The sequence below is a fragment of the Schistocerca cancellata genome, chromosome 2 (genome assembly GCF_023864275.1).
Source record: "Schistocerca cancellata isolate TAMUIC-IGC-003103 chromosome 2, iqSchCanc2.1, whole genome shotgun sequence".
Taxonomy (NCBI): Eukaryota; Metazoa; Arthropoda; class Insecta; order Orthoptera; family Acrididae; genus Schistocerca; species Schistocerca cancellata.
The window spans coordinates 860753798-860775917 of record NC_064627.1 but is presented as its reverse complement, the minus strand read 5'-3'; positions in this window follow the sequence as shown (position 1 = coordinate 860775917).

Below are 22120 nucleotides of genomic sequence, written 5' to 3'. Positions count from 1 at the left end.
TTATTTTGATGATCATTCCTACCTATGTAGGATGGGCTCAACAAAATATTTTTGCATTCGGAAGAGAAAGTTGGTGACTGAAATTTCGTAAATAGATCTCGCTGCATGGAAAAACGTCTTTGCTTTAATGACTTCCATCCCAATTCGCGTATCATATCTGCCGCACTCTCTCCCCTATTACATGATAATACAAAACGAGCTGCCCTTTTTTGCACCCTTTCGATGTCCTCCGTCAATCCCACCTTGTAAGGATCCCACACCGTGCAGCAATATTCTAACAGAGGACGAACGAGTGTAGTGTAAGTTGTCTCTTTAGTGGACTTGTTGCATCTTCTAAGTGTCCTGCCAATGAAATGCAACAGTTGGCTCGCCTTCCCCACAATATTATCTATGTGGTCTTTCCAACTGAAGTTGTTCGTAATTTGAATTGACAGCCTTGAGAATTGTACTATTTATCGAGTAATCGAATTCCAAAGGATTTCTTTTGGAACTCATGTGGATCACTTCACACTTTTCGTTATTTAGCGTCAACTGCCACCTGCCACACCATACAGCAATCTTTTCTAAATCGCTTTGCAACTGATACTGGTCTTCGGATGACCTTACTAGACGGTAAATTACAGCATCATCTGCGAACAACCTAAGAGAACTGCTCAGATTGTCACCCAGGTCATTTATATAGATCAGGAACAGCAGAGGTCCCAGGACGCTTCCCTGGGGAACACCTGATATCACTTCAGTTTTACTCGATGATTTGGCATCTATTACTGTGAACTGCGACCTTCCTGACAGGAAATCACGAATCCAGTCGCACAACTGAGACGATACCCCATAGGCCCGCAGCTTGATTAGAAGTCGCTTGTGAGGAATGGTGTCAAAAGCTTTCTGGAAATCTAGAAATACGGAATCAACTTGAGATCCCCTGTCGATAGCGGCCATTACTTCGTGCGAATAAAGAGCTAGCTGCGTTGCACAAGAATGATGTTTTCTGAAACCATGATGATTATGTATCAATAGATTGTTCCCTTCGAGGTGATTCATAATGTTTGAATACAATATATTCTCCAAAACCCTACTGCAAACCGACGTCAATGATATAGGTCTGTAGTTCGATGGATTACTCCTGCTACCCTTCTTAAATACTGGTGCGACCTGCGCAATTTTCCAATCTGTTGGTACAGATCTATCGGTGAGTGTGCGGTTGTATATGATTGCTAAGTAGGGAGCTATTGTATCAGCATAATCTGAAAGGAACCTAATCGGTATGCAATCTGGACATGAAGACTTGCCCGTATCAAGCGATCTGAGTTGCTTCGCAACCCCTAAGGTATCTACTTCTAAGAAACTCATGCTAGCAGCTGTTCGTGTTTCAAATTCTGGAATATTCCATCCGTCTTCCTTGGTGAAGGAATTTCGGAAAACTGCATTCAATAACTCCGTTTTAGCGGCACAGTCGTTGGTAACAGTACCATCGGCTCTGTGCAGCGAAGGTATTGACTGCATCTGGCCGCTTGTGTACTTTACATACGACCAGAATTTCTTTGGATTTTCTACCAAATTTCGAGACAATGTTTCGTTGTGGAACCTATTAAAAGCATCTCGCATTGAAGTCCGTGCCAAACTTCACGCATCTGTAAATTTTAGCCAATCTTCGGGATTTCGCGTTCTTCTGAACTTTGCATGCTTTTTCCGTTGCCTCTGCAACAGTGTTCGGACCTGTTTTGTGTACCACGGGGGATCAGTTCCATCTCTTACCAATTTATGAGGTATGAATCTCTCAATTGCTGTTGCTACTATATCTTTGAATATGAGCCACATCTCGTCTACATTTGCATAGTCAGTTCGGAAGGAATGGAGATTGTCTCTTAGGGAGGCTTCTAGTGACACTTTATCCGCTTTTTTAAATAAAATTGTTTTGCGTTTGTTTCTGGCGGATTTGGAAGAAATGGTATTGAGCCTAGCTACAACGACCTTGTGATCACTAATCCCTGTATCAGTCATGATGCTCTCTATCAGCTCTGGATTGTTTGTGGCTAAGAGGGGTTCGTGGACTAACTGCTCAAAATAATTTTCGGAGAAAGCATTTAGGACACTCTCGGAAGATATTTTCTGCCTACCACCGGTTTTGAACAAGTATTTTTGCCAACATATCGAGGGAAGGTTGAAGTCCCCACCAACTATAACCATATGAGTGGGGTATTTATTTGTTACGAGACTCAAATTTTCTCTGAACTGTTCAGCAACTATATCATCAGAGTCTGGGGGTCGGTAGAAGGAGCCAATTATTAACTTAGTTTGGCTGTTAAGTATAACCTCCACCCATACCAATTCGCACGGAGTATCTACTTCGACTTCACTACAAGATAAACCATTACTGACAGACACAAACACTCCACCACCAATTCTGCCTAATCTATCTTTCCTGAACACCGTCTGAGACTTCGTAAAAATCTCTGCAGAACTTATTTCAGGCTTTAGCCAGCTTTCTGTACCTATAACGATTTCAGCGTCTGTGCTTTCTATTAGCGATTGAAGCTCAGGGACTTTCCCAGCACAACTACAACAATTTACAACTATAATTCCGACTGTTCCTTGATCCAAGCACGTCCTGTATTTGCCATGCACCCTTTGAGATTGCAGCCCACCCCATATTTTCCCGAGGCCTTCGAACCTAAAAAACCGCCCAGTCCACGCCACACAGCCTCCGCTACCCGTGTAGCCGCCAGCTGAGTGTAGTGAACTCCTGACCTATTCAGCGGAACCCGAAACCCCACCACCCTATGGCACAAGTCAAGGAATCTGCAGCCAACACGGTCGCAAAACCGTCTGAGCCTCTGATTCAGACCCTCCACCTGGCTCTGCAACAAAGGTCCACAGTCGGTTCTGTCAACGATGCTGCAGATGGTGAGCTCTGCCTTCATCTCGTAAGCAAGACTGGCAGCCTTCACCAAATCAGATAGCCACTGGAATCCAGAGAGAATTTCCTCAGATCCAAAGGACACACGTCATTAGTGCCGACATGTGCCACCACCTGCAGCTGGCTGCACCCTGTGCTCTTCATGGCATCCAGAAGGACCCTTTCCACATCAGGAATGACTCCACCCAGAATGCACACGGAGTGCACGCTGGATTTCTTCCCCTCCTTAGCCGCCATATCCCTAAGCGGCCCCATTACACGCCTAACATTGGAGCTCCCAACTACCAATAAGCCCACCCTCTGTGATTGCCCGGACCTTGAAGGCTGAGAATGATCCTCTGAAACAGGACAGGCAGCTGCATCTGGCTCAGCCAGGGACAGTGCCTGAAACCTGTTTGTCAGACGCACCGGGGAGGCTTTCTGATCAGCCTCCGGGGACGTCGTTCGCTGCCTGCCACGCCTTGGAACGACCTCCCAATCAACCACAGGCGAGGGCTCAGCCCCCCTGCGGGCAGCAACCGGGGCAACCACAGCGGCAGACCGATCTGGGGACAGACGGGACGAGGTTGACATCCCCGTGATACCCAAGTCCGGCTCCCCACTTTGGTCCCCATTGGCAACAGACTCAAGCTGCGCGACTGAAGTCAGCGCCGCTTGCAGCTGTGAGTGAAGGGATGCCAACTCAGCCCTCATCCAAACACAGCAATCACAGTCCCTGTCCATTCTAATTGATGTTGAACAACAGTTACTGAAACACGAGTCCGTGCCTAGATAACACAAGGGAAACACGCAAAGAATGTATTAACTAACCTGTACAAATGTCTAACGACTGCACTACAATCTGCCTGAATTTACGATTACAGTAACTAAAACTCGAAATTACACCTCCTATATGAAACTCACACGCAATTTAAGTAAGAATCTACGAAGTAAACACTAAAGCGCGAATCTACAACTCTCAAATACTATAATACGCCCGAAATTTATGAATTAAACAATGCAAGTACCAAAAAACACACGAAGAAATTAAGAATTAAACTATGTAACAGATAAGTAAGCTAGGGGTATACGACTTGCTGCCGCAGCTGCTTATCCAACGGCGGCAGAAAGCACACTGGCTGTGACCAACTGACACTGGCCGTTCAAAACAAAAACAGATGACAGACGACTACGCGAATTTACACTATTCAGGTACTAACGCGTGATGCTACAACTCTCAAATACTATAATATGCCCGAAATTTATGAATTAAACAATGCAAGTACCCAAAAACACGCAAAGAAATTAATAATTAAACTATGTAACAGATAAGTAAGCTAGGGGTATACGACTTGCTGCTGCAGCTGCTTATCCAACAGTGGCAGGGAGCGTATAAGCCATGAGGTAATGGATTGGGAGCAGGGGTTGTGTAAGGATGGATGAGTATATTGTGTAAGTTCAGTGGACGGTGGAATACCACTGTGCGAGGGATGGGAAGGATAGTGGGCAGGACATTTCTCATTTCAGGGCATGACGAGAGATAATCGTAACCCTGGCGGAGAATGTAATTCAGTTGCTCCAGTCCTGAGTGGTACTGAGTTACGAGAGGAATGCTCCACTGTGGCCAGACAGTGTGGCTTTGGGAGGTGGTGGGGCTTCAGTGACACCCTCGGTATGTTTCAAAAGGGACTGCTCATCACTGCAGATGCAACGACCCCAGGTGGCTAGGCTGTATGGAAGGGACTTCTTAGTATGGAAAATGTGGCAGATATTGCTGATGCTTAGTAGGTTTGACATGGACACAGGTTCTGATGTAGCCATCTTTGAGGTGGAGGTCAACATCTAGAATGGTGGCTTGTTGGATTGAGTAGGATCAGGTGAAGCAAATGGGGGAGAAGTTGTCGAGGCTCTGCAGGAACGTGGATAGGAGCCATCACCTTCGATCCAGATAGCAAAGTTGTCATCAATGAATCTGAACCAGGTGAGAGGTTTAGGATTCTGGCTTTTAGAAGGATTCCTCTAGATGGACCATGAATAGGTTAGTATAGGATGGTACCATGCAGGTGCCCATAGCCATACCCCTGATTTGTTTCTAGGTAATGCCTTCAAAGGAGAAGTAATTGTGGGTGAGGATACAGTTGGTCATGGTGACTATCAAAGAGGTTGTTTTTTTTTGGAATCCATCGGGCATTGAGAAAGGTAGTGTTCAATAGCAGTAAGACCATGGGCATTAGGAATGTTAGTTTACAGGGAAGTGGCAGGCACCATGTGGTAAAGGACAGGAACTGTGGAGAGTCGGTGGAGGAAATAGTTGGTATCTTTTAAGTAGGAGGGTAGGTTTCAGGTAATAGGTTGAAGGTGTTAGTCTACAAAAGTAGAGATTCTCTCAGTGGGGTCACAGTAACAGGCCACAATGGGGCATCCTGGGTGGTTAGGTTCATGGACTTTAGGAAGCACGTAGAAGGTAGGAGTCTGGAGAGTGGTAGGGGTGAGTGGAGAGATGGACTCCGGGGGAAGGTTCTGGGATGGGCCTAAGGATTTGAGTAGTGAGAGGAGATCCTGCTGCATTTCTGGAATGGGGTCACCTAACCACCCAGGATTCCCCATTGTTCGCCTTTCACTATTGTCGACTCCCTCAGATTTCATCTTGTTTCCCCCTTCTGCAGCCATTTCATCCTTTTCGTGAATTTTCACATGTATTTGGGCGTATTTTTGTGAAATTTTTCGGACTTATTTCTACAATATCTATGTAATTTTTCGCATTTTTCCCACCATCATGAATCCTTCCTCCTTCCATCTGCATCAATACAGAAAAGTTTCCTTATCCGTAGCCAGTTCCCAATTCCACTTCCTGTTCCTGCATTGTTGCTTGGCTCATGGAATCCCCCTTATGGCCTTACCATTAAATTACCCATCTCTGGCTGCCACCTGTCCTTCCACAATGACCTCTAGCTGTTCAGAATCTGCGAATCCTTAGCCATCACTAACATAGTCCTGCAAAACCATATCAACCAAGCTGAAACCTCCTTGCAGTACCTTCTCTCCATCTGCAAAATTCTTCTGCTATACAATCCCAAAGTCCTGGAACTTATAACACACATTGAAGCTCTTGCCCTGCAGGAACTTGAGTAACATGCACAATGCCACCTCAAAAAGCTCTCCATCCTGCTCACTTCCTACTCTCACCTTGGAATACCACTATCCACCAGCTCTAGAACAACCTCCAAACCTCCCCCACATCCCCTCATAGCTGACAAACCCTAGCTTGCAGACCTATTACACTTACCCCACCCTCCAAAATTCCCTCCCATCACCATACAGAACCCAGAACCTAAACAAACCTGCAACACTGCCATGGACCTATCCCCCAGAAGCCTTAACCCCACAGAAATATCAGTCCTTTCCAAAGGCACATTCCCAAATTCAATTATGGGACTTATTATGGGCTTTCTCTCCTTCTCCCAGTCCCTACAGTGGAAACACTTTCGCCATCAACTTTACCAATCAGACTCAACCAAAGACCAATACTGAACCTTGCCTAACTCAGTGCACTCCTCCAACCGTGATTCACCCCCACTGCTCCCAAATCACCCCCTGTTAACTTTCCAGAGTGTCTTAACCTTGAACCTTGCCTCACCATCATTCCCCAAATCCCTCAACATGCAAACTAACCTTACATCTGCAGAAAGAACTGCTGCCCACCATATAAAAACTGATCCCAACCTTATAATCCTACCTGCAGAAAAAGGCTCCACCACTGTTGTTTTGAACTGCAAGGATTACCTGGAGGAAGGACTCCACCAGCTGTGAGATACTCCACATGCAAACCGTGCCACAGTGACCCCATTCCAGAAATCTAGCAGGATCTCAGTCACTACTCAAATCCTTAGGCCCATCCCAGAACCTTTCCCCAGAGTCCATCTCTCTACTCACCCCTACCACTCCCCGCACTCCTACTTTCTGCATGCTTCCTAAAGTCCATTAACCTAACCACCCAGGATGCCACATTGTGGCCTGTTACAGTGAACCCACTGAGAGAATCTCTGCTTTTGTAGACTAACACATTCAACATATTACCCGAATCCTACCCTCCTATATAAAAGATACCAACTATTTTCTCACCGACTCTCCATAATTCCTGTCCCTTTACCACACGGTGGCCTGCTCATCACAATTGATGCCATTTCCCTGTACACTAACATTCTTAATGCCCATGGCCTTACTGCTGTTGAACACTGCCTTCCCCAATGCCCAATGGATTCCAAACCAACAACATCCTTCCTAGTTGCCATGACCAACTATATATAATATCCCGACAATATTAAATTTAGTGACTTGGCTTCCCTGTATTTCAGGAGCCACTGTAGCCATTGACACGAAACTTTTACAGGACATTAAACTGTATCTTCTAAGTCTACTGAACTACAATAATTGCATTTCAGCCACTGCTTTTTGGAAATAAAATTCTTTAGTTATACTGTTAAAATTTTGTGTACTTTTTTGTGTGTTATCCTAAATAATTTTAATTATGCATAACATTATGTTCTTCTTTTAGTTCAGTAGACTCAGAATATGTATGTTATTGTTCCCTGAAAATTTGAATACTTTACTCAAAGTGGTTTCTGAGATTTAGGGAAAAATGCAGCAGAAAATGTAAATTTTCAGGAATGGCTTCTAAAGTTTCAAAAGACTGTAACTCACTTAATATATGCTTAATTTTTTATTTTTAGTCACTCAGAAGCACCCTGCACCATACTGTATATCATCCTCTTGATCTTTTTTCCAAGTTTTGTCTTCTTTCTGGACTCCTTAACGGTCATCTGTGCTGCATACTCTGCTTTATCAATGCGAACCTTGTCCATCTGTTCCAGGATTAATTCCCATATGCTGTAGCACTTTCACCCTACCTATGTTGCCATCATTAAAAGCAATAACAGCATCACTGATCCCCCGCTTTAGTGTCTTCATTCCAACAAAAACATTTTTTGGTAAGCGAGTCCATATAAGATTATTGAACGATTCATTGGGATTTTGAGTCTGACCATGCAGATGCTTCTTCAGTAATCCAGGGTTTTCCAGGTTTCTGTAAATAGGTTTTATGATATCCATGACTGCAGCTGGGATGGGATGTTTATGGCTGAATGAACTGTTTGAGTACTGGGCATTGTGGTAACTGCACCATGAATCAGGTCCAGGAGGGCAAAGGTGGTGTACTGGTTTTTCATGATTTGACAGTCTGTGGAAGAAGGTAGCCCATACTGCCTGCTTCATTTTCAACAAATCCTCGGTATTATTTCGAATGGCCATCCCATATTTACTATGTAGTTCATCAATCATTTTGTCTGTCAGCCTGCCTCTTATGGTTTTACCATCAGAAAGTTTCTTGTCTCTCAAACTTTGTTTCAACTTCCTCAACCCGGTGCCCATCCTCTTCTGGACATGGCCTTTATAACACAGCAATCCACAGCCTTCTATATACAAAATTACCGATTTTATTAGATCTTGAAGTAATGCACAAAAAATTGTAACATTATCAACCGGTTTAGATCATATTTAAAAAAATAAATAAATAAAATACTTTCCATGTGAGTTTATAATTGATATATACAGGGCTATTACAAATAATTGAAGCGATTTCATAAATTCACTGTAGCTCCATTCATTGACATATGGTCATGACACACTACAGATACGTAGAAAAACTCATAAAGTTTTGTTCGGCTGAAGCCCCACTTCAGGTTTCTGCCGTCAGAGCGCTCGAGAGCGCAGTGAGACAAAATGGCGACAGGAGCCGAGAAAGCATATGTCGTGCTTGAAATGCACTCACATCAGTCAGTCATAACAGTGCAACGACACTTCAGGGCGAAGTTCAACAAAGATCCACCAACTGCTAACTCCATTCGGCAATGGTATGCGCAGTTTAAAGCTTCTGGATGCCTCTGTAAGGGGAAATCAATGGGTCGGCCTGCAGTGAGCGAAGAAACAGTTGAACGCGTGCGGACAAGTTTCACGCGTAGCCCGCGGAAAATTGGCTCATGCCACAACTGGAGACCGACAGCGCCGACTTCATCTTTCAACAGGATGATGCTCCACCGCACTTCCATCATGATGTTCGGCATTTCTTAAACAGGAGATTGGAAAACCGATGGATCGGTCGTGGTGGAGATCATCATCAGCAATTCATGTCATGGCCTCCACGCTCTCTCGACTTAACCCCATGTGATTTCTTTCTGTGCGGTTATGTGAAAGATTCAGTGTTTAAACCTCCTCTACCAAGAAACGTGCCAGAACTGCGAGCTCGCATCAACGATGCTTTCGAACTCATTGATGGGGACATGCTGCGCCAAGTGTGGCAGGAACTTGATTATCGGCTTGATGTCTGCCGAATCACTAAAGGGGCACATCTCGAACATTTGTGAATGCCTAAAAAAACTTTTTGAGTTTTTGTATGTGTGTGCAAAGCATTGTGAAAATATCTCAAATAATAAAGTTATTGTAGAGCTGTGAAATCGCTCCAATCATTTGTAATAACCCTGTACATCATTTTATTCGGAAAATTGCAAATTTTATAATGAAATAAAAATCAGAAAATGTGAAAAAAAAAATTCCGTTCTTAGTCCCCTGAAGAAGCACTAAAGACAGAAGCCATAAGCACAGTTTCTTAGTAGGAGTGGGCAAAAGGTAACACTGAATCCTACACTATCTTATGTGATGATAGGGCACCAACCATCATAAAAACATGAGCTGCACATTCATGGTACCTTCACTATCACAGGATGGGTTGGAATATATAGTTTTAACATAAGGTTGCTAATAATTGCACCATTATTTTATGTTTTGATGTATTTTGTTTCATGTGTGTTAGGAACTCCTGACAGACCCTCTCCTCTGAACCTATCCATAACTATGACTTTTTTCTGTGAATATCACTACATGTGAAATATAATGCTGAAGTCAGGTTCCTGGAAGTTAACAAATGCAAGAAAGTATCCTTGATGTTGTTAGAAAGGATGTAACAACCCATATTTGCTTAGTTGAAATAGTGAAAAACTTGTCTTCAAAACACTTTGATAGTGGTTTTAGTTCTTCCCGATGATTAGTTGAGATAGCTATTCCATCTCCTTTGGGAAAATACACTGAAGAGCCAAAGAAACTGGTACACCTGCCTAATATTGTGTAGGGCACCTGTGAGCACGCAGAAGTGCCACAACACGACATGGCATGGACTCGACTAATATCTGAAGTAGTGCTGGAGGGAATTGACACAATGTATCCTGCAGAGCTGTCCATAAATCCATAAGAGTATGAGGGGGTGGAGATCTTTTTGGAACAGCATGTTGCAAAGGCATTCCAGATATGCTCAATAATGTTCACGTCTGGGGATTTGGTGGCCAGCGGATGTGTTTAAACCCAGAAGAGTGTTTCTGGAGCCATTCTGTAACAATTCTGGGCATGTGGGGTGTCGCATTAAGCCCATCAGAATGCACAGTGGACATGAATGGATGCAGGTGATTAGATAGGATGCTTACGTACATGTTACCTGTCAGAGTCGTATCTAGACATATCAGGGGTCCCATATCACTCCAACTACATACGCCCCACAGCATTACAGAGCCTCCACCACCTTGAACAGTCCCCTGCTCACACACAGGTTCCATGGATTCGTGAGGTTGTCTCCGTAGCCGTTCATGTCCATTCACTCAATACAATTTGAAACAAGACTTGTCCAACCAGGCAACATGTTTCCAATCATCAATAGTTCAATGTCGTTGTTGATGGGCCCAGGTGAGGCATAAAACTTTGCCATGCAGTCATCAAGGGTACAAGAGTGGGCCTTCATCTCTGAAAGCCCTACCAATGACATTTCGTTGAGTGGTTTGCATGCTGACACTTGTTGATGGCCCAGTATTGAAATCTGCAGCAATTTGCAGAAGAGTTGCACATATATCCTGGTGAACAATTCCCTTCAGGTGTTGGTGGTCCCATTCCTGTGGGCTCTTCTTCCAGCCACAGCAGTGTCAGAGATTTGATGTTTTACCAGATTCCTGATATTCGCGGTACACTTGTGAAATGGTCGTACAGGAAAATCCCCACTTCATTGCTACCTTGGAGGTGCTGTGTCCCATCACTCATGCACTGATTATAGCATCATGTTCAAACTCACTCAAATCTTGATAAGCTGCCATTGTAGCAGCAGTAACCGATCTAACAACTGTACCATACACTTGTTGTCTTGTGTATGCGTTGCCAACCACAGCGCTGTATTCTGCCTGTTTACTATCTCTGTATTTGAATATGCATGCCTATACCAGTTTCTTTGGTGCTTCAGTGTATATTCACTGTGTTCACTACAGTAGCATATGCTATCTCCATATTGAGTTTGTGTACTGCAAAATATGTGCACTCTGCCATGCGATGTCACACTATTTCTTTAACAATAGTTGCACTTGTATGGCAGTCATTCAGATGTGTAGGTGTGACAGGAAGAGATTGTTCTCATGAGGTCTGGCAGTAGTTAACCGTATTATAAAGACTTCACATTCAAGTGGCCATGTTTTTAATGTTAAAACTCTACACCAGAGTTATGAATAAGCTATGGGAAGTAGCGAGATGTACTAATTGCTATTGGATTATCTTACGGCACTGTTGCCAGACACCATGGCCATTGTCAGCACCTGTTAACATTGTTATTTGATGATTGATTCACAAAGAGATGTTTACTTCTACCTGTGGTAAACAAGGTAGAATAGAAATAATCTCAGTGACACAGGTTCTTACATCAATGACAAGTCACAATGTTCAGTCACCTGTATTGCAGGTGAGACCCTCAGTTGGTGACTGTAGTCACATGTCATAGCAGTTAATTTTTTAGGCCTGCACTCTTACTCATTACTCTCCTGCTGTATCATTGAACCTATTCTCTGGTCCTTCTCTCGAAGAGACACAAGGGCACTGCGGGGCTGGGTCACCGGAGAGCAGGTAGCGGTGGCTAAACTGGCAATGCCCAATCCGCAACCTGGTCAGAAGGACCTCTTCTCACCGAGATGGTCGGGAGGAGGTTGTCCAAGCAGTTGGGAATGGTTTTACTGCCCCGAGCTTGTTTCCTTGAAGTGAGGACCAAGTATCCCACCACAACGACACAAGCCTCTTACAAACAACCCCACTAACGTCACATGACAGGACACAATGGGAGGCCGGCCAAGGCAGGAGGACTGCAGCCTTGGCTGCAGCATCAGCAGCCTCATTCCCAGGCACTCCTACATGGCCGGGAACCCACAGAAAGCTGACAGGAGAGCCACCATCAGCAAAGGAATGGAGGGACTGCTGGATCCGTTGCACCAAGGGATGGACCGGATATGGAGCTCCAAGGCTCTGAAGAGCACTGAGTGAATCAGAGCAGAGTACATACGATGAATGGCGGTGGCGGCGGGCATACTGAACGGCCTGATGGAGAGCAAAAAGCTCGGCCGTAAAGCTGGAACACTGGTCGAGGAGCTGGTATTTAAAGGTGATAGCTCCAACGACAAAGGCACAGCCGACACCATCGTCAGTTTTGGAGTCATCAGTGTAAATAAAGGTGTGACTGGCAAGTTGCGCACGAAGTTCGACAAACCGTGAGCAATACACTGCAGCCGGAGTACCCTCCTTCGCGAGCGAGCTGAGGTCGAGATAAATATGAACCGGAGCCTGGAGCCAAGGTGGTGTCGGGCTCTCACCCTCTCTGAAGGTGGTAGGGAGGACAAAATCTAATTGTCGAAGCAGGTGACGAAAGCGGACGCCAGGGGGCAGCAGGGCAGACACATACAACCCATACTGTCGGTCGAGAGAATCGGCGAAGAAGGACTGATAAGAGGGGTGGTCGGGCATTGACAACAGCTGGCAGGCATACCGACAAAGCAGTATGTCGCGCCGGTAGGTCAATGGTAATTCGGCAGCTTCAGCATAAAGACTCTTGACGGGACTAGTGTAGAAGGCTCCAGTCGCAAGACGTAACCATCCCTATGGTGGATGGAGTTGAGACAGCGTAAGAGGGATGGCCGAGCAGACGAGCAGACGAGTAGACGAGGCACCCATAATCCAGCTTTGATCGGACTATGGACCGATACAAGTGAAGCAGGACAGTGCGATCCGCTCCCCAAGATGAACCACTAAGAACTCTGAGGACATTAAGGAAACGTGTACAACGGGCAGCCAAATAAGAGACGTGCGGAGACCAACAAAGTTTCCTGTCCAGTGTGAGCCCTAGAAACTTAGTTGTTTCCACAAATGGGAGAACAGTGGGACCGAGATGTAAGGATGGCGGAAGGAACGCTTTATATCGCCAAAAGTTGATGCAAACCGTCTTCTCTTCAGAGAACCGGAAGCCATTTGCCACACTCCATGAGTATAGGCTGTCTAGACAACGCTGAAAGCAGCGCTCCAGGAGGCATGTTCTCTGGGCACTGCAGTAGATCGCGAAGTCATCGACAAAAAGAGAGCCTGAGACATTAGGTGGAATGCAATCCCTAATTGGATTGATCGCTATGCCAAAAAGGGCTACGCTCAAGACAGAGCCCTGAGGCACTCCATTCTCCTGGAGGAAGACGTCGGACAATACGGAACCCACACGTACCCTAAACTTTCCATCTGTTAAAAAGGAATCAATAAAAAGGGGCAGGCGACCACGTAGACCCCACCTGTGCATAGTGCGGAGGATACCTCCTCTCCAACAGGTATCATAAGCCTTCTCCAAATCGAAGAACACGGCTACTGTTTGGCACTTTCGCAAAAAGTTGTTCATGATGAATGTCGACAAGGTCACAAGGTGGTCAACAGCGGAGCGGAGGCGACGAAAGCCGCATTGAACATTGGTGACTAGCCGTCGAGATTCAAGAATCCAAACTAACCGAGCGTTAGCCATGCGCTCCACCACCTTACAGACACAGCGTGTAAGAGAAATGGGGCGGTAACTAGAAGGAAGGTGTCTATCCTTCCCGGGTTTTGGTATAGGAACAACGACGGCGTCACGCCAATGCCTGGGGACTTGGCCTTCGGTCCAGACGCGGTTGTAGGTATAAAGAAGGAAGCTTTTGCCTGCCGGAGAAAGGTGGGCCAGCATCTGAACGTGAATGGCATCTGGCCCCAGAGCAGAGGACCGGGACAGCGCAAGTGCACGTTCGAGTGGAAGGAAGGTCGCCGAGCCTCTTTTGCCTCTTTCCTGGGAAGGAAGGCAGGGTGGTAATGGGCGGAGCTTGAAACCTCTGCGAAAAAGCGGCCGAAGGCATTGGAGACATCCACAGGATCAACAAGGACCTCATTACCTGAAGTCAGGCCAGGTACCGAGGAGTGGGCCTTAATGCCCGACAGCCGGCGCAGGCCACCCCAGACGACAGAAGAGGGAGTAAAACTGTTAAAGGAGCTGGTGAATGAGGCCCAACAAGCTTTTTTGCTGTCTTTGATGACTCTTCGGCATTGCGCTCGGAGTCATTTGTATCCAATACAATTCGCCAACGTAGGATGGCGGCGAAAGGTGCGTAAAACACGTCGGCGAGCACGGATAGCGTCTCTACAAGCCTCATTCCACCAGGGGATGGAAACGCGACGTGAAGAAGAGGTAGTACGAGGAATGGAACGTTTGGCAGCATTGATGATAACAGCCGTGAGGTATTCAACCTGACTGTCACAACTGAGAAAATCGTGGTCCGGAAAGGTCGTCAGGGAGGAGTAAAGTCCCCAGTCAGCTTTCGGTATGTTCCAGCTCGAAGGACGTGGGGATGGGGTGTGGTGCAGGAGACGAACGACACAGGGGAAGTGGTCACTCGAATAGGTGTCAGAAAGGACATACCACTCAAACCGACGGGCAAGAGTGGTAGAACAGATCAAGAGGTCCAAGTGGGAGTAGGTATGAGTAGAGTCCGAGAGGAAAGTCGGGGCGCCAGTATTGAGGCAGACAAGATTGAGATGGTTGAAGACATCCGCCAAGAGGGAGCCTCTCTGACAGGATGCAGGAGAGCCCCAAAGGGGATGATGGGCATTGAAGTCGCCAAACAATAAAAACGGCGGAGGAAGCTGAACAATCAGGTGCATCATGTCAGCCCGACTAACTGCAGATGACGATGGAGTGTAGACGGTACAAACAGAAAAAGTAAAGGCAGAAAGAGTAATATGGACAGCTATTGCTTGGAGTGGGGTGGTAAATGGGATAGGATGGTAATAGACATTGTCCCAAACGAGCAACATGACCCCACCATGAGCTGGAATACCGTCCACAGGGGTGAGGTCAGACCGCTCCGAGGTATAGTGGGTAAAAGCAATACGGTCAGTTGGGCGCAACTTGGTTTCCTGGAGACCAAGGACGAGCGGACAGTGCAGGCAGAGGAGCAGCTGTAATTCCTCCCGATTAAATCGAATACCTCTTATGTTCCAATGTAACAAAGCCATCGCTAGTCAGAAAAAATGGGGAACGAAACGGGTGAAGAGCTGGTCACCTCGACGGCCGCAGAGGGCCAGGTTTCGAGGGAACAATGCTACAACCGGTGGGAGGCAGATCCTGTTCCATCGAGTCGTCGCCAGCTGCGGCCGCTTTCCCGGGTTGTGTAGGAGGGGCAGCATCATTCGCCGACGAGAGGCCAGCTGAGCGCCTGGCAGCAGAGTGTCCCAGCGAAACGGAGGACAGCCGGGAGCAGCGACTCATGGATGGAGCGTCAGATGAAACGCGCTGGGGTGGAGAGGGGGATAAAGACTACTTCTTGGAAGTCCGATGAAGCACGGGGATGGTGGGCTGGACCCGAAGAAGGTCCTCACACGCGGGGTCCGTTTTGGAACGCCGGACCTCAGAAGCCGGGGTCCGGAACGTTTTCCTGATGGACGCCTGAGAAGAGGATCGCTTCTCAGGCGGCGGAGGGGGAGGAGGAGGAATGGTGGCCCCTGGGGCAGAGGGGGCAGGGGCCGCGAGGGAGGAGGATTTGGAAGGGAGGGATTTGGGAGGCGGAGGCATAGACCCCGGATGGGGTGAGGGGGTGGAGGGGGGACAGGATAGGGGTGAGGATACTGTGGAAGGAATGGACACAATTGAGGCAAACAAAGTTGTCAACGTCACAGGATGGAGGCGGTCATACTTCTTCCTGGCCTCAGAATAAGAGAGGCAATCCAAAGTTTTTAATTCTTGAATCTTCTTCTCCATCTCATACGCGGGGCAGTCTAAAGATCTAGGTGAGTGGATGCCAGGACAATTGACGCACCGAGGTGGTGGGGTGCATGTATGTTCCTCACAAAGAGGACGTCCACAATCGCCTCACACCGTGATGACATGTGCCCAAAGCGCAAACACCGAAAGCAGCGCATAGGAGGCGGGACGTAAGGACGCCCGTCGCACCGGTAGCACATCACCTTTACCTTCTCCGGGAGAACGTCCCCCTCGAAGGTGAGGATAAAGGCCCCGGTGTCGATGCGACAGTCTTTGGGGCCGCGCTGGACTCGCCGGATGAAATGCATGCCTCGGCGCTCCAGGTTGGCCCTGAGCTCGTCATCAGATTGCAGCAGGAGGTCCCGATGAAAAATAACCCCCTGCGTCCTATTCAGTGCCAGATGCGGGACAATGGACACTGGGATGTCCCCTAGTCGGTCGCACACCTGGAGCGCCACCGACTGAGTGGCGGAGGTGGTCTTTATAAGAACGGACCCCGAACGCATTTTACTGAGAGCCTCGATTTCCCCGAAGATGTCCTCGATGTGCTGGACAAAGAACATGGGATTGGAGGTGGCAAACGTCCCCCCATCGGTCCGAGAACAGACTAAATAGTGGGGGAAGTACTTCGCCCCAAGCCGGTGGGCCTGTCCTTCCTCCCAGGGAGTGGCCAAGGGGGAAAGGGCAGGAGAACCAGAACCAGGGACAGTACCTTTCTTTTTAAAAGACTCGGCCGCAGAGCGACCCGATACATGTTGACGTTTCATCTGCGAAACGTCCGCCCTGATACCACCCACTCCGACCAGGGGCTCTCCCCACGGGCGCCACCCAGCCTCAGCAAGGGCCACCTGGCAGGATGACTGTTGCCGGGAGTCCTGATGCCCCAAGGAGACGGGCATCTACTCCTTGACCGACGTGGGGAGGGTGCAGCTCAGGTATCGGCAGTACGATCCCTGTGTTGTCAGGGGGCTACAACCTAGAGGGTACATGATGACCCCACCACAACGGGCTGGCTACCGTGCTGGATTTCGGGTGCCATGGAAAGTCCATCATGGTCGTAGGTGCAGATGGGGACGCACTATGGGCGTAACTTGTGCAACCCATCAGGTATTTAGGCCCAATTTGAGGAATAGTGGGTGTGGTTACAACGCTGTTACAATGCTGAGTGCCAAGGTCTTAGTGCACTGAGGACCAGTGAGACACCACGTAAGGTGTCCTTCCCCAAAAGGCTCATACTTCTGTAGAATTTTGAAAAATGGTGGTCAAACCCCAAGGGGGACCATCACATGGAAGGCCGAAACTGTTGAAACTCCTTTTAGTCGCCTCTTACGACAGGCAGGAATACCTCGGGCCTATTCTTACCCCGGACCCACAGGGGGAAGGATAGTCTGTGATGACCTAGACTATGTCACTCTGACAGTACCAATTCTATCTTAAGGTACTAACCAAAAATTACTGAGATGTTGTTGCTCCCTTGTCACAGTACCTGTTACCTACTCTCTGAAGATCTGTCACAATGTTTGAGCTGCATCTCGGCCAGATAGTCAAGCTATAGACCAAAGTTAACCCATTCTGGAAAATGAAACAAAACATCAATAATAAATCAGTATGCATTAGACCAATAATGGGAATGCTGTTACTCCATTCATTCACATTACCAGTCAGATGGACACCATAACACTTGTGGATGAAACTGTTCAGTTACGGTCGGCAAATGCCCCTGAGTCTTTCTCAGACTTTAGCTGAAATGTAGTAGTCTATGAACACCTTGTAAGTGCACCTCCTAATATACAGTTTATTTGTAACATTCAATACACAACAAGGCAATCAGTGCCCTTACGTAGGGTGGATAATAGGTTGTTGATCGGGTCTTTGATCCTCCAGTAGCATGCACTTAGCACAGTGTGATTAGCAATCACAGAGACCCTGAATGTTCATAGTACTCTCTTACAATTCATTTTTATACTACGATCCACCTACCTTCTTTCATCTTGCTGTCACACAGACACACATACACCTCATGTGCACACTGAGAACTAGTGGCTCCAGTCAACCACAACATGTCAGCTCTGGAATGTTTTTCAGAGGATTTCCAATGTGGATACCCCTCTTTCTAATTTTCATCTCCAGTCTCTTGATCTAGTTAGCAACCCTTGAGTTACAGTTCATGGCCTCATTTTTTTTTTTTTTTTTTTTTTTTGCATGGAGACACCAACTGGTGTCTTTTGCAAACGTCATAGCATTTTTTTACAAGTTTAGTACTATATATACACTCCTGGAAATGGAAAAAAGACCACATTGACACCGGTGTGTCAGACCCACCATACTTGCTCCGGACACTGCGAGAGGGCTGTACAAGCAATGATCACACGCACGGCACAGCGGACACACCAGGAACCGCGGTGTTGGCCGTCGAATGGCGCTAGCTGCGCAGCATTTGTGCACCGCCGCCGTCAGTGTCAGCCAGTTTGCCGTGGCATACGGAGCTCCATCACAGTCTTTAACACTGGTAGCATGCCGCGACAGCGTGGACGTGAACCGTATGTGCAGTTGACGGACTTTGAGCGAGGGCGTATAGTGGGCATGCGGGAGGCCGGGTGGACGTACCGCCGAATTGCTCAACACGTGGGGCGTGAGGTGTCCACAGTACATCGATGTTGTCGCCAGTGGTCGGCGGAAGCTGCACGTGCCCGTCGACCTGGGACCGGACCGCAGCGACGCACGGATGCACGCCAAGACCGTAGGATCCTACGCAGTGCCGTAGGGGACCGCACCGCAACTTCCCACCAAATTAGGGACACTGTTGCTCCTGGGGTATCGGCGAGCACCATTCGCAACCGTCTCCATGAAGCTGGGCTACGGTCCCGCACACCGTTAGGCCGTCTTCCGCTCACGCCCCAACATCGTGCAGCCCGCCTCCAGTGGTGTCGCGACAGGCGTGAATGGAGGGACGAATGGAGACGTGTCATCTTCAGCGATGAGAGTCGCTTCTGCCTTGGTGCCAATGATGGTCGTATGCGTGTTTGGCGCCGTGCAGGTGAGCGCCACAATCAGGACTGCATACGACCGAGGGACACAGGGCCAACACCCAGCATCATGGTGTGGGGAGCGATCTCCTACACTGGCCGTACACCACTGGTGATCGTCGAGGGGACACTGAATAGTGCACGGTACATCAAAACCGTCATTGAACCCATCGTTCTACCATTCCTAGACTGGCAAGGGAACTTGCTGTTCCAACAGGACAATGCACGTCCGCATGTATCCCGTGCCACCCAACGTGCTCTAGAAGGTGTAAGTCAACTACCCTGGCCAGCAAGATCTCCGGATCTGTCCCCCATTGAGCATGTTTGGGACTGGATGAAACGTCGTCTCACGCGGTCTGCACGTCCAGCACGAACGCTGGTCCAACTGAGGCGCCAGGTGGAATTGGCATGGCAAGCCGTTCCACAGGACTACATCCAGCATCTCTACGATCGTCTCCATGGGAGAATAGCAGCCTGCATTGCTGCGAAAGGTGGATATACACTGTACTAGTGCCGACATTGTGCATGCTCTGTTGCCTGTGTCTATGTGCCTGTGGTTCTGTCAGTGTGATCATGTGATGTATCTGACCCCAGGAATGTGTCAATAAAGTTTCCCCTTCCTGGGACAATGAATTCACGGTGTTCTTATTTCAATTTCCAGGAGTGTATATATATATGTCTGCTTGTGTCTGTATATGTGTGGATGGATATGTGTGTGTGTGCGAGTGTATACCCGTCCCTTTTCCCCCAAAGGTAAGTCTTTCCGTTCCCGGGACTGGAATGACTCCTTACCCTTTCCCTTAAAACCCACATCCTTTCGTCTTTCCCTTTCCTTCCCTCTTTCCTGATGAGGCAACAGTTTGTTGCGAAAGCTTGAATTTTGTGTGTATGTTTGTGTTCGTTTGTGTGTCTGTCGACCTGCCAGCACTTTCATTTGGTAAGTCACATCATCTTTGTTTTTAGGTATGTGTGTGTATATATATATATATATATATAGTTCATATATATATAGTTCATCCCTATGAAATCCCCAAACCACCTTCCCTACCCTCTGGCTCCTACCCTTGCAACCGCCCCCGGTGTAAAACCTGTCCCATGCACCCTCCCACCACCACCTACTCCAGTCCTGTAACCCGGAAGGTGTACACAATCAAAGGCAGAGCCACATGTGAAAGCACCCACGTGATCTACCAACTGACCTGCCTACACTGTGATGCATTCTATGTGGGAATGACCAGCAACAAACTGTCCATTCGCATGAATGGACACAGGCAGACAGTGTTTGTTGGTAATGAGGATCACCCTGTGGCTAAACATGCCTTGGTGCACGACCAGCACATCTTGGCGCAGTGTTACACCGTCCGGGTTATCTGGATACTTCCTACTAACACCAACCTATCTGAACTCCGGAGATGGGAACTTGCTCTTCAATATATCCTCTCTTCCCGTTATCCACCAGGCCTCAATCTCCGCTAATTTCAAATTTCCGCCACTCATATCTCACCTGTCATTCATCAACATCTTTGCCTCTGCACTTCTGCCTCGACTGACATCTCTGCTCAAACTCTTTGTCTTTAAATATGTCTGCTTGTGTCTGTATATGTGTGGATGGATATGTGTGTGTGTGCGAGTGTATACCCGTCCTTTTTTCCCCCTAAGGTAAGTCTTTCCGCTCCCGGGACTGGAATGACTCCTTACCCTCTCCCTTAAAACCCACATCCTTTCGTCTTTCCCTCTCCTTCCCTCTTTCCTGATGAGGCAACAGTTTGTTGCGAAAGCTTGAATTTTGTGTGTATGTTTGTGTTCGTTTGTGTGTCTGTCGACCTGCCAGCACTTTCATTTGGTAAGTCACATCATCTTTGTTTTTATATATATATATATATATATATATAATAACAAAGATGATGTGACTTACCAAATGAAAGTGCTGGCAGGTCGACAGACACACAAACGAACACAAACATACACACAAAATTCAAGCTTTCGCAACAAACTGTTGCCTCATCAGGAAAGAGGGAAGGAGAGGGAAAGACGAAAGGATGTGGGTTTTAAGGGAGAGGGTAAGGAGTCATTCCAGTCCCGGGAGCGGAAAGACTTACCTTATGGGGAAAAAAGAACGGGTATACACTCGCACACACACACATATCCATCCACACATATACAGACACAAGCATGGAATGTTTCCTTCTATTATAACTATATATATATATATATATATATATATATATATATATATATATAATTTATTTTAGTTTAATATTAATATTCACTTAAAGAGTATAAACACTTGTCAATCAAGAAATGTTTCAGTTTCACTTTGAATAAGTTCCCTTTGTGGCACCTTATAGAGCTCGGTAATCTGTTGTACCATATTTGACCACTAATGCATGGACTATGGTCTGTTGTTTTTAATTTTGTTCTTTGTCTGTAGTAGCAGTCTTTATTTCTTGTATTATAGGCATGCATATCAGAGCACTTTGTTTCTTTGTTTTGATGTGTCACAAAAATATAATTAATTTGTAAAGATACAGTGAGTAGACTGTGAGGTATTTATGATGAACAAAGATTTCCCTGCATGAATCTCTATACCCTGATCCATGGATAATTCTGATTGCTCTTTTCTGTAGTGTTAATATTCTGTTCATATGTATGTCGGCAGCACAACCCCATATCTCTATCCCGTAATTAATCTGTGGAAAAATGGTTCCATAATAAATTGTTTTTAATGTCTGATGTGGAACTACTTTTGATAACTGGCTGATTAGATGTAATGAACTGCTGATTTTATTGCATAAAAATTTTATATGGTTTACCCATCTTAGATTTTCATCTAGGTGAATACCTAGAAATCTGCAGCCTTCTGTGTCCACTACTTCAATTCCACCTATGTTACTGATAGAGGTTTGGTGTGAGTTTGTAAGTTTAAATGGCAATAACTGAGATTTACTGATATTAACTTTCAAACTTTGATCTTGGAAATAAGTAGTTATTTGCTGTAGTCCCTCAGTTGCTACCAACGTTAACTCATCATTT